Raw genomic sequence first — 16,049 nt, 5'->3', positions numbered from 1 at the left:
ACCTTGGGACCCAGGTTGACAGTAACCTCTCATTTGACACTCACATTGCCAAAGTGGTTAGGAAGACCTTCTATATTGCCCACCTTATCATGAAGGGTTTCACATCTAGATCAAGAGAGGTCATTGTGCCCCTGTACTCTTCTTTTATCAGGCCAATGATTGAGTACAATGCCCCATTTGGGATGTATCTTACCCATCACCTGCAGCAGTTGGAAAGACCCCAAAAGTTCCTCACCAAGAGGATAAAGGGTCTTAAACATATGTCATATGCTGCCCGACTGAAAAAACTCCAGCTCTATTCAGTCGTATACCGCCTACTCAGAGGTGATCTGTGCCTGACGTACAAGGCCATGTCCAATCCGGAATTAATGGACATGTTCCACCTTAGTAAATCCAAATCCACCAGAGCCACGAGAGCAAGAGACTTAAACCTCAACACAGAAATAAATAGGACGTGCTGGAGGGACAGATTCATAACCCAGAGGCTCCCTACACTCTGGAACAGAATCCCAATCCATGTTAGGCAGAGCCCCTCACTGACTCTATTCAAGAGAAATTTTGACGAGTGGATGGGAGATCGTAGGTTTACCCCGGGGGTCATCTCTGTGTCACTACTAGACAGAGGCACAGTAAACTAAACCCTAAAAGGGCATAGTATTCTCATCCTAAGGGGTGGTGAAAGCCACACACACTCTGGCTAGGCTTATAAATGCCCTAGGGCAGATAGCCTAGTACAAACCTATGAACCTATGAACCTAAGACATCTGCAACAGCTGGAAAGGCCACAGAAGTACCTCACAAAGAGAATTACTGGCCTCAAACAAATGCCCTACACTGACCACCTCAAAAAACTCCAGCTTTACTCTGTGGCATATCGCCTACTCCAAGGTGATCTCTGCCTAACATATAAAGCTATGTCAAACCCAGAGCTGTTGGACATGCTACACCTAAAGACATCCCAATCCCTCTGAGCTACATGCTCTAGGGACCTAAACCTTGTCACCACAATAAACAGGAAATGCTGGAGGGATAGATTCATGTCCCAGAGACTTCCCGTACTCTGGAACAGGCTACCCATCTATGTCAAGCAAAGGTCTTCATTAGCACTCTTCAAGAAACATCTTGATGAGTAGATGAGAAATAGGAAATACACCCCGGGGATCACTTCTGTGTCTCTGCTCACCAGTGGCACAGGAAAATAACTTTCTTGGGTGGTGTAAGCCAGGGAAACTTGTTGGCTAGGCTTACGTAGGCCCTTGGGCTGATAGCCTAGTACCTACCTATGAACCTACCTATGAACCTATGCAACTACAAGGTGGGAGATTTGTACAGAAATTAATGTCACGTGTGACACAGATACTTATTTGACTTGTATGGGTCCATTAACAAGTAGTAGGCTGCAGGTCTCAAAGATGTACACATTGATAACTCCCCAAAGTAATAATGATCACTTTCATGCCCTCAGTTTAGCACCATATGTTTGAAATGGGAAATCTTAACAGAAAAGTTCAAAAGTAATGAGACACATAGCAGTTTTCAGATTCACCACCCTCACAAGATCCAATCAGGAGGATGCAAAACAAGGAGAGTAACAAGAGCTAACAGTAGCTCAGCCTGGCTCCTCCCCCTTGAAAGAACATTATACGCTTGCATGTTTCATGACAGGAACCCCTCCTTTTGTTCCCCACCCCCAAAACAGCAGTCTATGCTTGTTTGTGGCATCTAACCTTCCATTAATTTGATGGCAACTGCATATCATATTGTCCCCAGTGAATATCCTGAATCATTTTAAGGTAAATGATATAGACTGCCTTACACACTGCATGTCTCAGAGTACTGGTCAGATAGCTAATGAAGAAACACAGAAAGGTAGAACACAGCTGTATATTTGCAAGGAATAATCATAGCAGGTTGTGTGATTAGTCAGTGTACTACATCCAAATATATTACACTGAATACATTTACAACTAAAAGATCATGCCTTGATATCAGTGTACATTCAGTTGTACTTGGTTGTGAGAGGACTTACATCATGTATTTGCTGCAAAGGTGTTTGTGTGGCAAATATGGATAAGTCCCCCCTCCTGTTTTGTGACAGTGGATAGCAGTGAGAGTTGGGATCCAGACCAATGTAGTCAGATCTCATGTGTACTAACAGTTTCTACTCTGTATGTCATAGATAATTTTTTCCACATTTTAACTAATTCTGTATGTCTTATACATGTTTTTGTTTTCTTTTTGGGTGGCACTGGTTGTGCGATGTGCCACTTAGCACAAACAGTTTTGGCTATGTGCCTTTTGTTTGTGCATAGAACAGCACTGCACCAACCCAAAAAAATGGGCCACCCAGGTAGCAAACAGGACCCAGACAGCCAGAAACATACACTGAATACATTCAATTAATACTATTGGCCATCACACAAACACATTCTCGGCAGCGTACACTCTCATGCAAAATGTTTGCTCGATGGTAAGCTATGCACAACACTTTCAAATGTTGCAAATCCAGAAAGTGCGCACTCCCAGTACGTGCAATACCCACAACTGTTGGGAAAACATCATTCTACATTGGTCTTGATCTGTGATAATCATGGCTGCCATTCCTGGATAGCTTTTGAGATTCCATGCTCAAAGATGGGGTGTCCAAGAGTTCAAAGTGTTCATTGGACTCCTAGTGAATGAACATGGGCCCAAGGCTATTGCAGAGTGAGTATCATGGCTCAGATTACAAGGCAGAGGCATGGAATAATCTGGTCTGGGCTCTGACCAGTGCTACCAGTATCTCCTGCAGTTGTGAACAATGTATCTACCACTATAGAGGCTTCAGGATGAGGAAGAGGGATACCCTCAGCCACTGAATTGAGGAATGTAGGACTGGGGACACACCGCTGATGTGTAAATATCACTTAAAGAGACTACTTGTTAGAGTTAAATGCTGGATATAGTCAGGATTGTTATGCTTAATGGTATTCTGTTGCATTTTGTTTTTTTCCGCAGCCATCACAGACCTGGAACCGATTGTGTGGACCCATGCCACTAGATTGGCACATATGCGAGATGCATGTGGTATGTATGCATCCCAACACTGGGGATATTTTAGCATTCAAATTTGCAACACATTTCTTATTTAACTCTATGGTTGTATCAAATTGAGCGTTCATTTCTTAACTGTAATAAGGAAGTATGAATGGATTACTCTGGAGTGCCAAACAATAGCTCATTATTATGAAGTAGTCATAGGTTGTGCCTTCAAAATCCACACTTCTCAAATATACAATACTGTTAAGGTTTCATCAGTATTGCAATGTAATGTCAGAGCTGTAAAGCAGTGTCATCACTGGGTTGCTGTCAACTGTAATCAGTATATTTGAATCATGCATATGTGCAATGTATGCACACATCAAGGATTGCTTACTGCAATGTGTTGTATATTGTGCATCTGTTAGTAGCTGGGTAGTCATAACAGTAAATAAAGGTATTTGTTAGGAGTTTGTAGTATTAAAAGTAAAGGTCATATAATTGTATCAATTTTTTGTATGTCACGTATGAAGTTACTAATGTTCTCCCTTTTTTCTCTCACCCCAACCCATCTCCCTCATTTTCTTTTGCATTTGTGTTTTTTTTTTTTTTTGCTTTTATTTATTTTTTTTTGTTTTTCCCACAACACAGGAGGGTAGGATTGTCCTATGGGATCCACCTGCCCCCACTCCACCAACTGCAGCACCACTGCCCAGCACATCTGGTTGAGAACTTGGTAGCACCCCCTCTGCTGCCCCTCAGGTAGTTCTGTCCTGGAAGATAGGCCTATGCCTCCCTCTGGGAGCAGTGGTGAAGGGGGTTAGTTTATCACCCATGACAAATTGCTGGGGTGGTGCATAGGATTGTGCACAGCACTGTTGATGCATGCCTATGCTGATTGGAGACACTGCTCTCCATCATTGTATTAAATAACACAGGCAGACACAGATGAGAGACACTACATCCATCAGCTCAGTGAAGTGACAGTGATGTAAGTCTACTGGGTGAGGACTTCATTCTCACTGTCACCCAAACTGACGTCCATGGGTTCATGATGTACCCACTCTCACCCCAACCATGGTGTTCATACACCTAATGTGTCCTTCACAGTCCCTGTCTCCTATATTGTTTGTCTTGTCTGTCTGCAATTTCTTCCTCACCTGCACAACTTACCTCACCCAGACTTTCCTACAGCCCTTCCACAACACCCCTCTCTCTCTCAAAGAAAGGGAACCTGTCCCACAAAAAAATAGTGTCCCATACATAGCTCTCCGTTTTACACATGTGTCTTCATGACACACATGATTCTGTCCAATTCTCAATAAACAGATTGTGTTGTGTGTGGTCACCCCTCTCTCTTTAGGTGACAGTCCACATTCGGCAAACTTTGTATGTTTTATTCTGGAAGAACTGTATAGCTATAGTCCTTTCTTACACCTTTCCTGCCAATTCCAGCCTTGTTTCCCTTTGTCCTTCCCCTCCTTACTCCCCAATTCACCACTTTCCTGTCTTCCCCATTTCTTTTCATTAAAGTATAGTTGTGTGATAGTGCCCATCATGCACTAATGCAGGGCTATGACAAAATCAGTTCTAAGTATTATATAGTTGAATTGGAAACAAGTAACATCTAGCCATATTTTAGACACTCCATACCAACTATCACACTTTAGAGTTTGGATTTGCATGTAAAATTATCTGACACTATTAACATACCCTTGAAATCAAACCAAGTACCCTCTAAACAAAAAATACATGTATTACTGCATTAACAGGTGATGTTACACACTCAGTTGATATGCAGTTTAATTTTAGAGACTGTATGGCAAATAGCAGACTTAAGTGCTGTTGTATACACCTGCTAATTAACTGACTCTCTGATTGCAGAAATTAATGCACTTAATGCAGTGATAAGTTTCTTTTTGGGGCAAATGGTTTAGCTATTGGTAATGCATTAAAGTATTTTGGTAGTAACATTGCTTATCAATGCTGTAGAAGAAAATGTGTATCGAGCAATAATGTTTTATAAAACATTATAGGGCATTGCTCAATACTGTTTCATAGAAATTTAATGAATAAGATATATTAGTGATATGGGGAGTAATCGCAGGACAGGACAGAGGGAAATCTTTCCTAAACTGTGTCACTTACTATTGATTTTATTAAATACATCTGCAAGGTATATGACTCTTTGGCAGCAGGTGTTAATGCATTGTTGTTGGAGGCAGTCGGTACTGGCTTGAATACAGGTCAAAGTAATAATTTTACAACCATGTGTGATACTTTAAATATATCTACTTATATTGTTGCCTTTTACCGTTGCTTCACATTGGTGTGCACCACATACCATTGCACAGTAATTCTTTAAAGAAAACATATGGGGAAGACAGGGAAGTTGTGAAATTGGGAAGAAGCAGGTAATGGACAAAGTAGAAAGAAGACAGGAATTTGCAGGAAGGATGTAGGAAAGAATCATAGCCATCCATTTCCTCCGGAATAAAACATACACATTTTATGGAATTTGGCCTGCAAACTACTGCATGCATACTTTCCTTATGCAGTTTAGAAATGCATGATCACTGTTATTTGAGAATATGGTACCACTACTTTGTGCTACAGACTAAGGCATGCATAGATTCTTTTACAGTTGGGATATGCATGCTCAATTTGATACAACTCTATTAAATACCAACTAACTGTGTTTAACTTTTAATGCTACAAAATTATTATACCAATTATTATTAAAATGCTATTTAGACTATTTTTTAAATTTATCTATGTTTTATTTTTATTTTACATTTGTTTACCAGGGATGTATAACTGGACAAATTGTCCTTTTTCAGGGAGGCCCAGGGACAAAAGCTCCAAATTTATAAATAACAGTAGAATACATATACAGCATACCAATTCAAATGTTGATTCAATATCAAATACAAGCACAAAATGAAAAATACATATTATACATTTCACTAATACAATTATATAGTCTAGTTAGGAATAAAAAGAATAGCAGTACTGTGATTGAAGGTAAAATAAAAAAACAACCAAGTTTAGTAAACATATGCTAAGTAGGGTATACTATTCAAATGCAAAAATAACTGGTTGTCTTCTTTTAGCTGCCTTAAGACATCCACTTCCTAAGCAGGGTTTGTGCAAGAGCAGGTCCAGGATTCAGATAGGTTTAATCTGAAAAGTTTGTTAAAGTTGGAAGTGATGCCCCTGCACTGGTCCAGTAATCAAGGAGCCTCATTCCTCACCACTGGCAACAGTAAGTGATGTACACAATGGGAGGATAACAAGTACACACACACACAGTAAAGTACAATTTCCCTTAAGAGCACACAGAGATCACAGTTAGCCTATTGCTGATTTTTCCATCTCTCTCTAGATCCCCAATAAGACTCCCCACTGGCACAGGTATAGGACTGAGATCTCAGCCGATTGGTCAAGCCAAAACCTCTAGCACCCTCTCTGTCCAACCAGTGATTCATGTTCCTGCCCAAGTAGCTGACACACACACACACACAGTTTGGGAATTGATTTATATACAAACACACACACACACACACACACACACACACACACACACACATGGAAAAGGGTGGCACAGGTTTACTAGCTATGCCCCATTCTGCTGAGACTATAAGGACGTTATCACTGCCACCAACCAACTCTTTATCAGCTACTCTAAGGCCCTTGCCAAAGGGTGTACAAACTTTTGTATAATGTTACTAATAATCGAAATGGTAGTCTGACCAAGAGCAAGGCTATTTAGGAGTGGCCTGCATAGTGTCACCAAATACATATACAGGTACTCTAAGAGCTTAAATATGTCTCACAAATATCAGCCACAAAGATAGGTTAAAATATATTTAATAATAAATAATAAAAGAACAAGATAATGCTCAGAAAACAAACACAGTTAATTCAGAGTTCAGAATCACAGTAAATATATTAAAACAACATTGCATGACAGTCTCAAATAAATACAGAAAACATCTAAACTAATCTTTACTATATTCCTATCTATATCTAAAAAAATACTGTACTATAGTTACCTACTATTAGCAAGGTAAGTGCAGATTGTGATGATGATGGATGTTTCCAGGTCAAAGACAAAATACAAAATGCACTGTCTTGGATAGCATCACTCTTTGTCACCTGACTTCAGTTCCAAGGCTAAACAGAAACTTAACATATCTGTGTGAGAAGTACATATCTTTCATAAGTTTGCAGAACTGTGTAGCTGCTAGGAAGTCATAAAGCAATCAAGCACTTTACATTTTAAACCTAGGAATTACTTTTCTTTTCAGACAATAGAAAACATTTTAGCTCTAGACATCCTGACTCCTTGCTGCATTAACTAAAGTTTATAGCACATCATAAAGTGTTCAATTCCAACTCATTTTCTTGAAATTTTGTAAGTTAATCTTCTATGTTCCAGCAGGGTATGCTGTGGTTACATTCTTGAAGTTCAGTACATAGCATATAGTTCTGTATAAATCGTATAAATATTCACAAATGACATAAAATTATTTACAAAATTCCAGATAGCTGGGCTGGCAGTGTCATAACCCCCCCCCCCCCGAAAACTCAAACTAGTTTTTCAATTGACCCTTGAGAAACATTGCTTGAGAGGGTTCAGCCTATATGGGAATACCATACCCCATTCCCTGTCTTGAGATCCCATTTGTGTTGGCATTGCTAACCCCACTGTGGTGCTGCACTGTCATATCATATGCTTTCAACCTTAGGCTCCACCCTAGTAACTTGGCATTTTGTTGGCTGGCTCCATGTAGCCATGTTAAGGGATTGTGGTCTATAACTACAGTGAATTTCCTTCCATACAGATAAGGCTGAAGTTTCTGCAGTTCCCACAGTATGGCTAGGCATTCTTTTTCTACAGCTGCCCATGGGTTGCAGCCTACACCTGAGATATACCACTGGGTGATCTTCTTACTCTGAGGAAACCTGACTAAGTACAGCCCCCACCCTATGGTTTGAAGCATCCACCTGCACAACAAATTGCTTCCTGTAATCTGGACTGGCTAACACAGGGGCTCCTCCCAAAGCTCCTTTAAGCTTCTGGAATGCCTGATCACATGCTGGAGTTCACACAATATTATCTGGCCTGTTTTTCCTTGTCAGGTCTGTGACAGGAGCAGCTATGGTACTATAATTGGTGAAAAACTTTCTGTAGTACCCTGCTATCTATAAGAAAGCCCTCACTTGTTTTTTGGTAACAGGGGAAAGCCATGCCTGAATGGCTTCCACTTTGGCAGGTTCTGGCCTAATCTTACCACTCCCTACTCTATGTCCCAGGTAGGACACATCTGCCATACCCAACTGACATTTGCTGAGCTTAATGGTCAACCCTGCCCTCTGTAGTCTGCCCAGCACCTACCTGATATGGTGAAGGTGCTCTTGCCAGGAATGGCTGTAGATGGCAATATCATCTATGTAAGCAAGGGCATAATCTCCTGCTCCTGCTAGGATATGATCTACCAGCCTCTGGAAAGTCATTGGGGCATTTTTTTATCCCAAAGGGCATCTTTATGAACTCATACAAGCCAAAAGTAGTCATAAAGGTTGACCTCTCTCTAACACTGGGAGTCAAGGGCAGCTGCCAGTAACCCTTGGTAAGCTCAATAGTGGTAAGATACTTAGCCTCACCCAGCTGTTCTAGGGCTTTATCTGTCCTAGGCATGGGGTAAACATCTGACTCTGTCTGACTATTTAATTTCCTGTAGCCCACATAGAACCTGGTGCTGCCATCCTTCTTTGGTACCAGCACCACTACATTTCCTGTATTTCCTCCCTCAGTGTCTGTTTCACTCTCTCAGGCACCCTATAAGGGGTGTTCTTAATAGGCCTTTGGGGTCCTGTATCCAAAGGTGCTGCACCAGGTGGGTGCACCCTGGTTTCCCAGTGAACATGCCCACAAACTCCTGTAACACTGCTCAGATTTCTCAAACCTGGGTAGGGAATAACTGCTGGGACATTGCTACCCCTTCCACTGAGGTGTCAGTCCAAGCCTCACTGAGGAGATCAGTTACCACATCCCCCTCAGACTCCTCCTGCCATCCACTGCAAATACTCAGCACTACGGCCTCCATATCATGGTAAGGTTTCATCATGTTAACATGGTGCAATTTGTGCCCCTGCCTCCTGCCTAGCAGTTCTACCATGTAGTTAACATCACTGACCTTCCTTACTAATTTGTAGGGTCCCTCCCAGGCTGTCTGCAGCTTGTTGTGTCTGTCAAGAGTGAGAACCATTACCTGCTGCCCTGCAGCATACTCCCTAGCTCGAGCATTCCTGTCATACCAGACCTTTTTCTGCTGTTGGACTTCTGCCAGGTTCTCCTGGGTCAAGCCCATGAGTTTCCTGAGCCTTGCCCTGAGGTTTAGGACATATGCCATAACAGACTCCTTGTGGGATTCACACTCACCCTCCCAATCATCTCAAATCAAATCTAGAGGTCCCCTCACCCAATGCTCATACAACAAATCAAAGGATGAAAAATCTGTGGATTCCTGGGGCACCTCTCTGTAAGCAAACAACAGATGGGGCAAATATTTGTCCCACATCCTCTTAAACTGGTCAGCAAATGCCTGTAGCATCATCTTGAGTGTAGAGTTTAACCTCTCAACAAGACCATTAGTCTGGCCTTGTAATGTAGGGTCTGAGAGCTGAGCCTGTCTCAACTCTCTCTTTGTAACCCTTTCCAGCTCCCCTTCCACAGGAAGTCTAACATCCTCTGACAGCAGTGCCTCACTGTCAGCCTGGGTATTACTACTACTCACTGCTACCCTTGCAGTCACTCTGTCTAAGGGAGATCAGTACCCACAAGCAGCTGTGACTCACCTTCACTCTCACTGCCATAGGGTAGATCCCTCCCTGAAGTAACCATCTCATCAGTCCTAGCTGCAAGTGTGCGGTCTGTCTGGGTCTCCCCCAGGCAAACAGACCCACATGCTCGTCTCCAAGCCTGGCTACATGTAACTGCATGCACACAGGTTACTGCATTATCAAAATCATTCCCTATCAGGACATCTGCAGGGATATCCTCAAATACACCTACCTGCTTGCTTTCTTTCCCATCTTCCCAGACAAGGTGAATTTTAGCCAAAGGTATTTGGAATGGGGTCCCTCCTAAAGCTCTGACTTGGGTAGACTGTCCAACATAGGAATCTTCCTCTGTAACCATTGCAGGCTTCACAGTGGTTAGGTCAGAGACTGTGTCTCTCTTAGAAATTGTCTCTTTCCCATTTACTAAGATAGGATATAACCTCTTGTGGCAGTTTGGTACCCTTGTTATCTCAAGACAACTTACTGTTGGCATTTTGTCATTCCCACTTACTGGATCTCCCATCTTTTGTTCCCCACCTTGCCTCCATGGACATCTATATGCTACATGACACCACTGGTTACATTTAAAACATTTAACCCTTGGTCCTGGATGTGTACCTGGGCTAGTGGCTTCCCCTGCTATTGTCAGACTCTGTTGGGACAGTCAGGGCTGTCCACCATGGGTTCCCCTAGACCCATGAGGAGCAGTGGGTGTCCTTTTCCTGTGCAGTGATGCTCTGCTTGCTAGGTATAGGTCTCCCTTCTTCCCCAACTCATCTGCAGTATTGCCTATCAGCTAACCAGATTCTCATTCATTTTCATTCATTCTCATCTCATGTCCTCAGGCAAAGTGTTAAGGGCTTATTCCCTCACCAAAAGGTCTGCCAGCCCTTCGGAAGTGGTGACCTGACATCCACTCACCCATCTGTGAAAATAAGTGCTTAGTTCAGCAATATAGTCACACACATTTTCATATGCCTTGCGTCTATGCTCACAAAACTTTTCCCAATAAGATTCAGGTGTTAACTTAAAACATTCCAGCAAACAGTTTTTTTACAATATTATAATTTAAACAATCAGTATCAGAAAGTTTACAAGTAACAGTTATAGGTTTACCATGGAGTAAGGGGGTCAGGAATCATACCCAGAGCTCTTGGTCAACATTATACTGTTTACATACCCTCTCAAACATATGAATGAAACTATCGAAATTATCCCCCTCTGTAAATTGTGGAAGAAATTTACTGACCTTTGTTGCTTCTGGGGTTTGGTTGCTCCCTTCCCCATTACCTCCATGACACTGGCAAATAGTCAGCATCTCCTTTTCATGTTGCCTCTGCCTCTCCTTCTCTTCATCCTCCAGCTGTCACAGTTTCTCATTTTCCTCAGCCTCAAGATGTCTCAGTTTCACTGTTGTTTCTATTTCCAAATGATTGGCCTCTAGCTCAAGTCTAACTCTAGATGGATTTTTAAGTCTTCTGTGGAAATATTGAGCTGTCCATTTTCTGAGAGTTGCACATCTCCACGGCCAGTCTGATTGTCCTCCTGGTTGCTATTTGGTGATGCAGCTGTGACTAAAGCTGCAATCATGTCTGCTTTAGTCAGGCTGGCATGCACCAGTCCTTTAGCCTGTCACATTTCAGCCAACTGGCTCCTTGTCATCTTGCCATACTCCTCTGCTGACATGCTTGCCTGCTCTCCCTGACTAACTAAGCTAACAAAAAAATAAAACAATTGTGATATGAACTCTGAATGTTCACTGCATGGCAGATTGAGAGTACAGACACCTTCACTGGCCAGTGTACACACACTACAAGAATTCAGTATCCACACCACTACCAGCCAATTAATATGTGATGTGGCTATCTCAACACTAACAACCAACTAATATGTGATGTGTCTATCCCACCATTGCCAACAATTAATATGTGACACTCCTGCCCTGGCCCAGTAATTAAGGAGCCTCATTCCTCACCACCGGCAACAGTGAGGGACGTACACAAAGAGAGGATGACAAGTACACATACGTTAAAGTACAATTTCTTTTAAGAGCACACAGAGATCACAATCAGTCTGGGGCTGGTTTCTCCCTCTCTTTCCAGATCTCCAATAAGACCCCCAAGTGGCACAGCTATAGAGTTGAGATCTCAGCGAGTGGTCAAGCCAAAACCTCCAGCACTCTCTCCAACCAATGCTTCATGTCCCTGCCCAAGTAGCTGATACACACACACTTTGGGATTTGATTTATTTAGAAGCACACATGCACACCTGGGAAAGGCTGGCACAGGTTTACTAGCTATGCCCCCTTCTGCCCAGACTATAAGGACATTATCACTACCACCAACACTCTTTATCAGCTACTCTAAGGCCTTTACCAAAGGGTGTCCAAACTTACTGCGTAATGCTAGTAATAATCCTAATGGTAGTCTGACCAAGAGCAAGGCTATTTAGGAGTGGCCTGTACAGTGTCAGCAAATACATATGCAAGTACTCTCAGACCTTAAATACATCTCACAAATATCAGCCACAAAGACAGGTTTAAATATATTTAATAATAAATAATAAAAGAACAAGACAATACTCAGAAAACAAACACAGTTACTTCAGAGTTCAAAAATCACAGGAAATATTTTAAAACAACATTGCAGGACAGCCTCAAATAAATACAGAAAACAGCTAAACTAATATTTACTATATTCCTTTATATACCTAAAAGAAATTACTCTACTCTAGTTACTTACTATTAGCAATGGAAGTGCAGATTGCGATGATGGTGGATGTTTCCAGGTCAAAGACAAAATACAAAATGCACAGTCTCTCTGAGAGAGTTCTTAAATTAATATCAAACATTACTGCTAGGCTAGCTTGGATGACATCACGCTTTGCCACCTGACTTTGGTTCCCAGGCTAAACAGAAACTTAACATCTCTGTGTGAGAAGTACATATCTCACAGAAGTTTGCAGAACTGTGTAGCTGCTACAAAGTCATAAAGCAAACACATTATATTTTAAACCTAGTAATTACTTTTCTTTTCAAACAATAGAAAATCTTCTAGCTCTAGACATCCTGTCTCCTTGCTGCATTAACTAGCTTTTATAGCACATCATAAAACACTCAATTTCAACTTATATTCTTGAAGTTTTGTAAGATAATCTTCTATATTCCAGCAGGGTATGCTGTGGTTACATTCTTGAAGCTCAGTACATAGCATACAGTTCTGTATAAATCATATCAATATTCACAAATGACATAGAATTATTTACAAAATTCCAGATAGCTGGGCTGGCAATGTCACAGAAGTGTTAGCAGTTGTTCTGATATTTAATTGCAGGGAATTCAAGTGTCGGCTATGCAGTTTGCGTAAAGTGAAACTTCAGCTGCATTGTTAGGTTTGGATAAATTTAAGAAGGATTTGTTAGTGGAACACAATACCCTGTTATTGGAGTAGTGTATTAGTAGATTTTGAAGTACTGGTGTTTCTTCTGGCTAATTTAGTATTTGATGGGTGAAAGTGAGTTGATTATAAGCAAGTAGATTTGGTAGTTTGAACCAAAATAGGTGTTTTAAAGCCAAACACTGATGGGATCTGAAAGTTGATTCTGTAGCAAACTTTGTGATTTTATTATAGCAAGTTTCAAGTTTTGCTTGGTCAGTTTTTTAATATTTGTGAGAATTTGTGAGGTGTATAGTAGCATAGAGATAAGATGGGTTCCTTTGAAGATTTGTTCAGAAAGTGCCTATTTCTGTAGAGGGTTCCTAGTTTTTATGAACTTTTTATTGTCTGTGATATGTGTATGTCAAATTTTATATTATGGTTAACGACCACTCCAAGTAATTTTTGTTTGGAAAACTGGAGAAATAATTGTATGGTTTGATGATGATATATTGAATGGTGGGTGGGGTCTCCAGCTCTAGAGGGATACAAGAGCATTAGTTTTGTTTTGTTATGGTTAAGTATAAGTTCTGCATTGTGTATTCAAGATTTCACTGTATTGAATGACTGCTGGGTGATTTCTTTTGAGGTTTGTAGTGTTGGGGTGGCACAAGTCAGGGTGGAATCATCCACATATTGCTCTACAGAGGAAAGTGGGGTGGTAGTATGAAGATTGTTAGTAAAGACAATAAAAAGGAGGGGAACCAGAATAAATCCCTGTGGTATTCTCAAGGTTACAGGCAGTAGTGAAGAGAGAGTTTGTTACCATTTTACAGCTTGCTAGTGACCAGTTAGATATTGCTGGAATGAAGTAAGTACAGAATGGCTAAGTTTAAGTTCTGAGAGTGTAGTTAAGAGTTTAGAATGAGAGACGGTATCAAAAGCTTTGGACAGATCAAGAAAGATGGAGGAAACTAAATTGCCTTCATTGGGATGGTAGTTAATAATTTTAGTAAAGCTAACAAGGGCAGTGGTGGTACTATAGGATAGAAACCATGCTTAGTGTTAGAAGATTGTTGGTTATTAGATAGTTTAGAATTTGTGAATGAATGCACCTCTCAAGTATTTTAGATAATGGTGATAGTATAGCGATTGGCCAGTAATTTGATAATTCTGTCGAGTGTCCACCTTCATGTAGAGGGGGTGATATATGATACTTTCCAAATTTTAGGGAGTTGTTCTGAAATGGATCAATTTATTAATATGGATACTGGATAGGATATTGCTTCTGCAGTGATTTTTAGATATTCGGCAGCTAGATAGGTGGCAGCAAGTGTAGTAAGTTTAAGCCTTTTTAGATATTTAACTATGATGTTCATTGGGCAGGTTGGAAAGAGAAGTTATTGAGTCAAGTGTGCATACTATGTGAGTCTAGATAGGGGAAGAGTAATTATTGTTTGTGAGAGCTAGTATAGATTTATTAAAGTATCTACTAAATTGTGAGGCTATGCTGTCTTTAGTATCGAGTGTTGGGGACGGAGTACTAATTTGTCCTGGCTGTAGGATTTTTTGATGGAAGTATAGAATATTTGTGGGTTTCTTTGATTTTTTGATTAGATACTGCTATAGTAATTTATTTTGCCCTCTCTACTATTTTTTTTTAGATTTGGTATGTTTGCATCACTACTATTCTGATGTATACATACCACATGCTGCTCACATCCTTACTAGATGCTTAGCATGGGACCTGGCATTTGAGTCTCTCTCCTCAGCAGCTGTGGAAAAAACAGAACAGAACACTATTATGAATACCTGTCTTGACTATATTCAGCTTTTAACTCTTACAATTACTCTTACAATTACTCACTGAAATTGATACTTACACATCTGTGGGGTGTCCCCTGCCTAACATTCCCCGATCCAAAGGTCAAGGGTATCCCACTTTATCCTCTGAAGGTCATCAAAATGATGTCTGCATTGCTCACCTGTTTGTGGGATACCTGTCACTCTGGTTAAGGCCCTGGAAACACTATTCCAGTCTTCAGATTTATATTCTGAGCCTGAATAATTCTGCTGCAGCAACCTGGGCCCATGATCCCTTACTAGGAATCCAATAAAAATCTTGAACTCCTGGACACCCCAACGCTGCATCCAAAAGACCACACTCACTCCAGCAACTCCAGACATGCCTGCCATACTCAAGCTCAATGTCTAATGAACATTTCCTGCCAATTGCATTTTGTATGCTGCTGTTTCCTGCTTTTTGCACATCTAACACTTACTGAGATTGAGCACATTTTGGTTGTGTAATATTTGAAAACATTGTGCATTGCTTACAATCCCTCAAACACAGTAGGCAAGAGTGCAGACTGTTGAGCACACTGTGTGTGTGATGTTAAGTGATGTACAACAGTGGCACACACTGCAATATCAAGATTATTTGGTATACAGACACTTGTGTAAATGTGTAATTCAATTGGCCATGTCTACAGTTCTTCTACACTTACAGCTAGTGCCACAAGAAGGTTAAGAAAACAGTTGCTTATGTTGCATTCAATTGCTATAATCAGCAATCTCATAAGGGTAAAACAAAATTAGTACATCCTGTACTAGAACCCCGGACCACTGCACTCCACACCTACACTTCTGCTGCCATGGAATTAGTGAGGTGATATCTGCTATCTTAGTAGTTGTTGTAAGATTCTTGCTGATAATTGTAGTGCAATGCCGCTTACCGTGTTTGTGCACTGCACAATATTATTAAGTAATGCATCCGGTTCATATGTGTGGCTGTCTGGGTCCTGTCTA

General features: G+C 41.0%; 1 pseudogene; it reads right to left on the bottom strand.

Annotated features, from left to right (window-relative positions):
* Window positions 1-15,437, bottom strand: part of LOC122816732 — a 98,279-nt pseudogene extending 82,842 nt beyond the window's left edge.
* Window positions 15,438-16,049: the final 612 nt, after the last annotated feature.

Source organism: Protopterus annectens, chromosome 1.part1, assembly GCF_019279795.1.
Source record: "Protopterus annectens isolate FY-2018-M chromosome 1.part1, PAN1.0, whole genome shotgun sequence".
Classification (NCBI taxonomy): Eukaryota; Metazoa; Chordata; order Ceratodontiformes; family Protopteridae; genus Protopterus; species Protopterus annectens.
This window is presented reverse-complemented; position numbering and strand designations above follow the sequence as displayed.